This window comes from Equus caballus, chromosome 28 (assembly GCF_041296265.1).
Source record: "Equus caballus isolate H_3958 breed thoroughbred chromosome 28, TB-T2T, whole genome shotgun sequence".
In the NCBI taxonomy this organism is placed as follows: Eukaryota; Metazoa; Chordata; class Mammalia; order Perissodactyla; family Equidae; genus Equus; species Equus caballus.
Genome location: NC_091711.1, coordinates 21050378 through 21058119, shown reverse-complemented (window position 1 = coordinate 21058119; position 7742 = coordinate 21050378).

The window sequence follows — 7742 nt, the reverse complement described above, 5'->3', positions numbered from 1 at the left end:
TGATAATAAGCCAGCTAACATATAAATACACTACTTTTTCACTACTTCAAGAACTTCTGATCTAATACAGGAAATACAATCCTAGAACCTTAGAAATGTATACAGTATCCTACTGTTTTAGGAGTTTAAGATGCCACTAACTGACCCCCACCATGATTTGATAACAGCTACTTAGGGGAAAAAAATATATAAATTATCACATCTTATGCCAATTCAAAAAACTAAAACAGTAGTTCTTTATAAAAGCATGTCTTATAATGAAGAAATTCTGGTACATACAGTGACTTTAGGGGATTGTCAATGATTTGAAACGTCATGAACACCAGGAGATCAGCCCATATGGGTGAATCAACATTTAGTGAGCATCTAACAAGTGCTGGGCAATGTGCTAAGTGCTTTCATTTAAATCAAGTTCTCCACCTTGGCTCTACTGACTTTTGAAGCTGTCCTGCGCAATGTAGGATGTTTAGCAGCATCCTTGATCTCTACCCACCAGAGGGCAGTAACACCCACATCCCTAGTTGTGACAATAAATGTCTCTAGACATTGCAAAATGTTCCCTGGGGGAAAAAGGTGTCCTTAGTTAAGAACCACTGATTTAAATTATCCAATTGAACTAAAAAATTGGTAAGGTCTCCACAGTCTTCACTGTGCCATGGCCACGTTGTGGTTGAGGCAGACCTGAGACGCAGCCTCTTCATCATTCTAGTTTCTTCGTAGCCTCTGGGGACACACGCAGTGCAGTCTGTGCCAAGGGTCTCTCCAGACTCAATCATAAAGCAGCTTCTCTGTTTCTTCCTGTGTTCCCTCTCTCCATGAGACTCAGACGGTGTCTACGGGGCTGGGGAAGCTAAGACACCATACGCTATCCTCTGACCTGCATCCTTTCTCCCTTCTCTGATGAGAGCGTTTACTCAAACTTTAGGAGAGTCAGCAGAGGGATAAGAATCTAACTCCCATTAAACATATTATCTGCCTGGCAGTGGATGCTAATAATACCTAACAGTACGTCTGTGCTGCTAAATTCTAAAATGAACGACTCATTTATTTTATGGAAATGAATGGAAATCTCCAGGCTACTCTCCAAGCTCTTCATTTCCCAATTACTTACTCATTTTGACTTGAAAATGCATTGGTACTTAACTTTTCACTAGCATAAACATCGTTGAATCCTCTACTAATCTATTAGGCCTTTGTGTAATGTTTTCATTCTCATTCCATGAAGATGACTGATATAGAGTTTACATTCTGGTGAGAGATAAGTGGTTATTTGTGTTTAAAAAAATTATTTTAAGTATAAAAAGAGGTGGTTTTTAGTATGTTCTTCAAGTTGTGAAACTGTCACCATTATCTAATTCCAGAACAATTTCATCACTCCCAAAAGAAGCCCCTTTCTCACTAGTAGTCACTCCTCATTCCTTCCTCTCCTCAGTCTCTGGCAACCACTAATCCACCTTCTGCCTCTATGGATTTGCCTATTTTGAACATTTTGTATGAACGGAGTCAAATATTGTGCCTGGCTTCTTTCACTTAGCATAATGTTTTCAAGTTTCATCCGTGTTGTACCAAGAATCGGTACTTTATTCCTTTTTATTTGTCAGATAATATTTCATTATATGGATTTTGTTTACCCATTAATCAGTTGATGGGCATTTGGGTTGTTCCTACTTTCGGCTATTGTGAGTAGCTAGTTTTTGTGTGGACATATGTGTTCAATTATCATGGGTACATACCTACGAGTAGAATTGCTGGGTGATATGGTAACTCTGTGTTAACATTTTGAGGAACTTCCAAATTGTTCCCCAAAAGGTTAAACATAGAATTAGCATATCACTTAGCAATTGCACCCCTAAGTATAAAGCAGCTGTAACATTTTACATTTTCACCATCCATTTATCAGAGTTTCTGTTTCTCCACATCCTCACCAACGCTTATTATCTTTTATTGAGATACAACTGACATATAACATTGTGTAAGTTTAAGCTGTACAATGTGACGATTTAATACATGGATATATTGAAAATGTTTACCATAATAAGGTTAGTTAACACAGCCTTTACCTCACATCATTGCTATTTTGTTGTTGCTGTTGTTACAGTGAGAACATTAAAGGTCTACTCTCATAGCAACTTCCAAAGATCCAACACAGTACTGTTAACCATAGTTACCATGCTGTACCTTAGATTCCTGGAACTTATTCATCTTATAACTGGAAGTTCATACCCTTTGACCAATATCTCCCCATTTCTCTCAACTCTGGCAAGCACCATTCTACTCTGTTTCTATGAGTTTGATGTTTTAAAATTTCAAATATAAGTGAGGTCATAGAGTATTTGTCCTTCTCTGTCTGACTTATTTCACTTAGCATAATGCGCTCAAACTCCACTCATGCTGTTGCAAATGGCAGGATTTTCTTATCTTTTATGGCTGAATAATATTCCATTCTGTAAGTATGTATGTGTGTGTGTGTGTATATATATATATATGTTTACCACATCTTCTTTAGCCATTCATCCATCAAAGGACACTTACGTTGTTTCCTTGTCTTGGCTATTGCGAATAACGTTGCAATGAACATGGGAGTGCAGATATCTCTTCAAGATCTTGTTTTCATTTCCTTTGGATATATACCCAGAAGTGGGATTGCTGGATCATATGGTAGTTGTGTTTTTAATTTTTGAGGACCCTCCATACTGTTTTCCACAGTGGCTGCACCAATTTAAGTTCCCATCAACAGTGCTCTCCACATCCTTACCAACACTTGTTATCTCTTGTCCTCCTGTTGCTAGCCATTCTAACACGTGTGAGATAGTAGCTCACTGTGGTTTTGATTTGCATTTCTCTGACCATTAGTGATGTTGGGCACTTTTCATGTACCTATTGGCCATTTGTGTGTCTTCATTGGAAAATGGCCGGGAAGAAAATAAGACATGGTAGTTGGATAGGGAATGACTGGAAGGAGGAGCCACAGTAAATAGGGTAGTCTATAAAGCCTCTTTGAGGAGTGACATTTTAGCAAAGACCTGCCAGCCATCTTCAATTCCATCTTCCCCTTCAGCCCTCTTACAGAGTCACTTGACAAGTCCTAGTGACGCATAATATCCACTGACATTCCAATGCATAAGCTTACGATTAGGACTGAGAGGGAATGGGGGCATGTACTACCTTTTCTTCCTAGTGGGAAAAGGGCAACAAATTCTTACATGTAGAAACCTCAACCAACTCTCAAAATACGTGGACTCACCTAGGTAAATTGTGAATGATTACCATGATTTTATTTGTTCTGAGAGAGTAAAACCTACATTTAAAAAAAATTAAAAATTAAACTATAAGCCCTAAAAGAGGATTTACCAATGTCTCTGGGTAGGCCAGACAACCGTTTAGCAAGAGATACTGCTGGTTCAGGACCAAGGACAGCATTTCAAGTTTTTCTGCCCCCTCCCTTCATTTTAATTGTGTCACATTTGCACATATCTATCAATTTCTTTACATGCCTACCGCCAGTACTCCCATAATGCCAGGACCCCCCAATCCTGTAGTGCCCTTCATTCTAGTGACGTTCATCCCATGAATGGGATGCTTTCACTTGTGTGCTTTCTTCTCCTTCAACTTCTCTCTTACTTTTTTTTCAGTTGTGGCAGAACAAACACAACATAAAATTTACCATTTAACCATTTATAAGTGTATAGTTCAGTGACACTAAGTACATAAAGATTGTTGTGCAACTATTACTATCATCCATCTCCAGAACTTTACCTTTACAAACTGAAACTCTGTACCCACTGAACACTAACTTCCCATCTCGTTCTCCCCACCCCAGGCCCTGGGAAACACCATTCTACTTTCTGTCTCTGTCTCCCCTACTTTTTATTTAGTCTACTGATTGCCACACAATGGTTCATTGATAGCATTACATCTTGTTATAAACGCAAATTCTTGGGCCCTAGACCTACTGAAAAAGAAACTCTGGGATGTGACCCAACCATCTGCATTATTTTTTTGAGGAGAAGGAGGGTTGGTCCTGAGCTAACACCCGCTTCCAATCCTCCCCATTTTGCTGAGGAAGATTGGCCCTGAGCTAACATCTATGCCCGTCTTCCTCTATTTTATATGTAGGATGCCTGCCACAGCATGGCTTGATAAGCGGTGCGTAGGTCCACGGATCAGAACCAGCAAACCCCCAGGCCGCCAAAGCCAAGCATGTGAACTTAACTCCTGTGCCACCAGGCCGGCCCCCCAGCCATCTGCATTTTAACAAGTCCTTCAGGTGATTTTAATGCCCACTAAAGTTCCAGAACAATTGATCTAGTCTAATGCATTTTTAAAAGTTGCAGTTTTTAGAAATACCCATCGTCTCCTATAAAACCTTTCTTGAGACAAGAACATCATCTCCAAAAACCAGTCACGTGTCTTAAGAATATATGACACCATCAAAACATAATAATATGGTTATAATACAGACATTTTGTAACATTCCTATGGTCATTATGGACTTACTGCTTCACACAACTTAGTTTTTGTGTAGACTGGCTTCACTGATTGTTTCATGTGGATCAGAGTCTTCTCTCTCCAATTAGATTTTGAACTGTTTAAGGTTAACAATCATATTTTTTCTTTTGTAAGCCTTTTAAGTGAACACAGAGCTGGCCAGCCACACAATGGGTCCTCAATCAACATAGAAAACATTTATTGAGCCTCTAATGTGTATTAGGAACTGTGGTAGCTGCAAAGTGATACCAAGATGAATACGACACAGTCCTTGTCTTTATGGACCTTTCACTACAATGAGAACTGTTAGACACAAACATAATATAGATGTAATGCAGCAATGTAAAATAGTGCTAAGTTGAACTCTAAGTAGCAAACTATGGGGGACCAAAGGAAGAAATCATAAATTATATCTTATAAGGGGGATAGGAGATAGGTTCAGAGAAATTAGTATCTACAGAATTATAGTATCTTTCTAGGTCCTGACATCAGTTTCTTTCTGTGGAAGTTGGAAGTTGGAGGAGGGGAGTAGCACAGGCATTCACAGCTATAGGAATAGTTCCAGCAAAATCTCCAAAGTGTGGATGTGCATGATGGCTTAAGTACTGGTCTGAGAGAAGTGTGTGGTTGGATATGAAATCAGACTTGGTTTGAGGCTTGACCACACAGTGGCAAAGTGCATGTTAAAGAAGTCCTGTGGCATGATTTGCCCAAAGGCTCTCAAATACTGGTGCACACTAAAATCACCTGGAAAAGTTGTTTGAGAACATATAGATTTCTAGTATTCACACCAGATTTGCTAAATTGAAATTTCTGGGGTGGGGCCCAAGATTCGGTACTTTTAGCAAGCTACCCTGGCGATTCTTACGTACTTGCTGGCAGTATGCAAGAAAGACAGACAGAGGTAAGTCTTGAAGTCAGAAGGTAAGTTAGGGCTGATGGAAGTACTCTAGCAGGCAGAGGCAGAGGGTCTATAAAGGGGCAGGACTGAAAGGACAGAAGGACAGAAAGATGGGAAGATAAAATCTGTTGCGAAGATAGAGTTGACACGATTTGGAGACTGAATGTTGATTGAAATAAATCATTCACAGTCTTAAAAAAAAGCGGGGGTTAATGATTCACAGGTCTGGTACTTTCTATGTAAGTACAGTACTCTCCTATACTTTGGAGCAATTGTGTTCAGAAGAGAGTTACACTGCCTGGAAACAGGCAACAAGGTATTTTCACTCCAAGCGCCACACAGGAATATGAACAGCAGATGGCACTTTCGTGCTATGCCTGAATTTTCAACTTTTGAAGGGAACTAACCTAGGAATGACTCGTGCTAAAATAAAAACAAAGCATTATAGTGTGCAAGTGGATACATTCAATTTCTGATTGTGGGGGGATGATCTGGAAAAGAAGGGCTAATTCAAGGATCAGTTTGCCCTACCTAGTACCTGGCCTCCACAGATACCTTGCAGATTTTCAAATATTGTGAAATACTGTGGTTCCCACCCAGATTAATAAATACACAATTTGGGGAGGTCCCAAATAATTACCGTAGCAAGTAGAATTACATGAACTCAAGCAGACTTAAGGTTAGAAAAAACATCTCCAACTTTGGCCACATTTCCAAATGTCCGCCTCTGATATTTGCAAAGGTAAAGAATAGCAAAAAGGAATAAAATCAAATATGGAAAAGAACCACAGGAGGAGAAGCTTGGAGTAAAAATGTGGACAGACGAATGGAAAAAAAAGGAGATAATTATGTTTTTTTCTTTTTTAAAACTTACTGTTAAACCTTGGCTAGGATACAGAATTTCACGTATTTACTATTAATAGGCCTGCAATCATGCAAAAGGCATCGCGATTTAGCGATTAAGAGAGTGGAGTCTGGATGTACTCACAGAAGTCCAAAGCTCTACTTCTTCCTGGCTGTGTACCTGGGGCAAGTAACTTAATGCCTCTGCACGTCCACCTCCTCATCTGTAAAAAGGAAATGATAATAACAATAGTATCTCTCTCATAATATCTTTATGAGGATTAAATGTCCAAGCTGGTAAGGTACTTAGAAGAGTACCTGGCAGGTAGTGGGCATATCACAGGCAGATGATAAAATTGTGAAAGTCAACTTTTAGGTAATGGGACATTAGGTGATTTTTTCTTCTATTCAATTAAAAACACGTACTTTTCAACAATTGGAAAAAAGTTAAAAATTTTTTTACTAAAAGACAGAGAAAGATCTGTACTTAAAAATTTCTCTCTTTTTTTTTTAAGCTAGTTTCTACATCTCCAACTCTTTCTTTTTCTGTTAATCTGCTGTACCCAATATTAGACATATGGCTGTGAGAAATCCTGAGGTCTTGGTTATTCTGAGTTTCCAGAATTATTATTATTTTTTATTGTGGTCAAATATACATAACACAAAATTTACCATTTTAACCTTTTTTTTTTAATTTTTTAATTTTCTTTTTTTCCTTTTTCTCCCCAAAGCCCCCCAATACATAGTTGTATATTCTTCGTTGTGGGTCCTTCTAGTTGTGGCATGTGGGACGCTGTCTCAGCGTGGTTTGATGAGCAGTGCCATGTCCGCGCCCAGGATTCGAACCAACGAAACACTGGGCCGCCTGCAGTGGAGTGTGCGAACTTAACCACTCGGCCACGGGGCCAGCCCCACCATTTTAACCATTTTTAAGGGTACAATTCACTGACAATAAGTACATTCACAATGTTTGGCAACTATTACCGCTATCTATTTCCAGAACTTCATCATCTCAAAGAGAAACCCAGCACTCACTAAACAATAACTCACCTCTTCTCACTTACCCCCAGTCCCTGGTAACCTCTATTCCACTTCTGTCTTTATGAATCCACCACCCATTCAAGGTATCTCATATAAATGGGATCATACAATATATGTTCTTTTGTGTCTGGCTTATTCACTTAATATTTTCAAGCATAATATTTTCAAGGTTCATCCATGTTGTAGCTTGTATCAAAATTTCATTTTTTTATGACTAACGGTCCACTGTATGTATGTACCACATTTTATTTATTGGTTCATCTGGTGGATACGTGGGTTGTTTCCACATTTTGGCTATTGTGAAAAATGCTGCTATGAATACTGGTGCCCAAGCAGCTGTTCAAGTCCCTGCATTCAATAACTTTGGGTACCTACCTAGGAGTTAACTTTTTGAGGAACTTCCAAACTGTTTTCCACAGTGCTACACCATTTTACACTCCCACCAGCATCTAGCATTACTTTAAAGTAT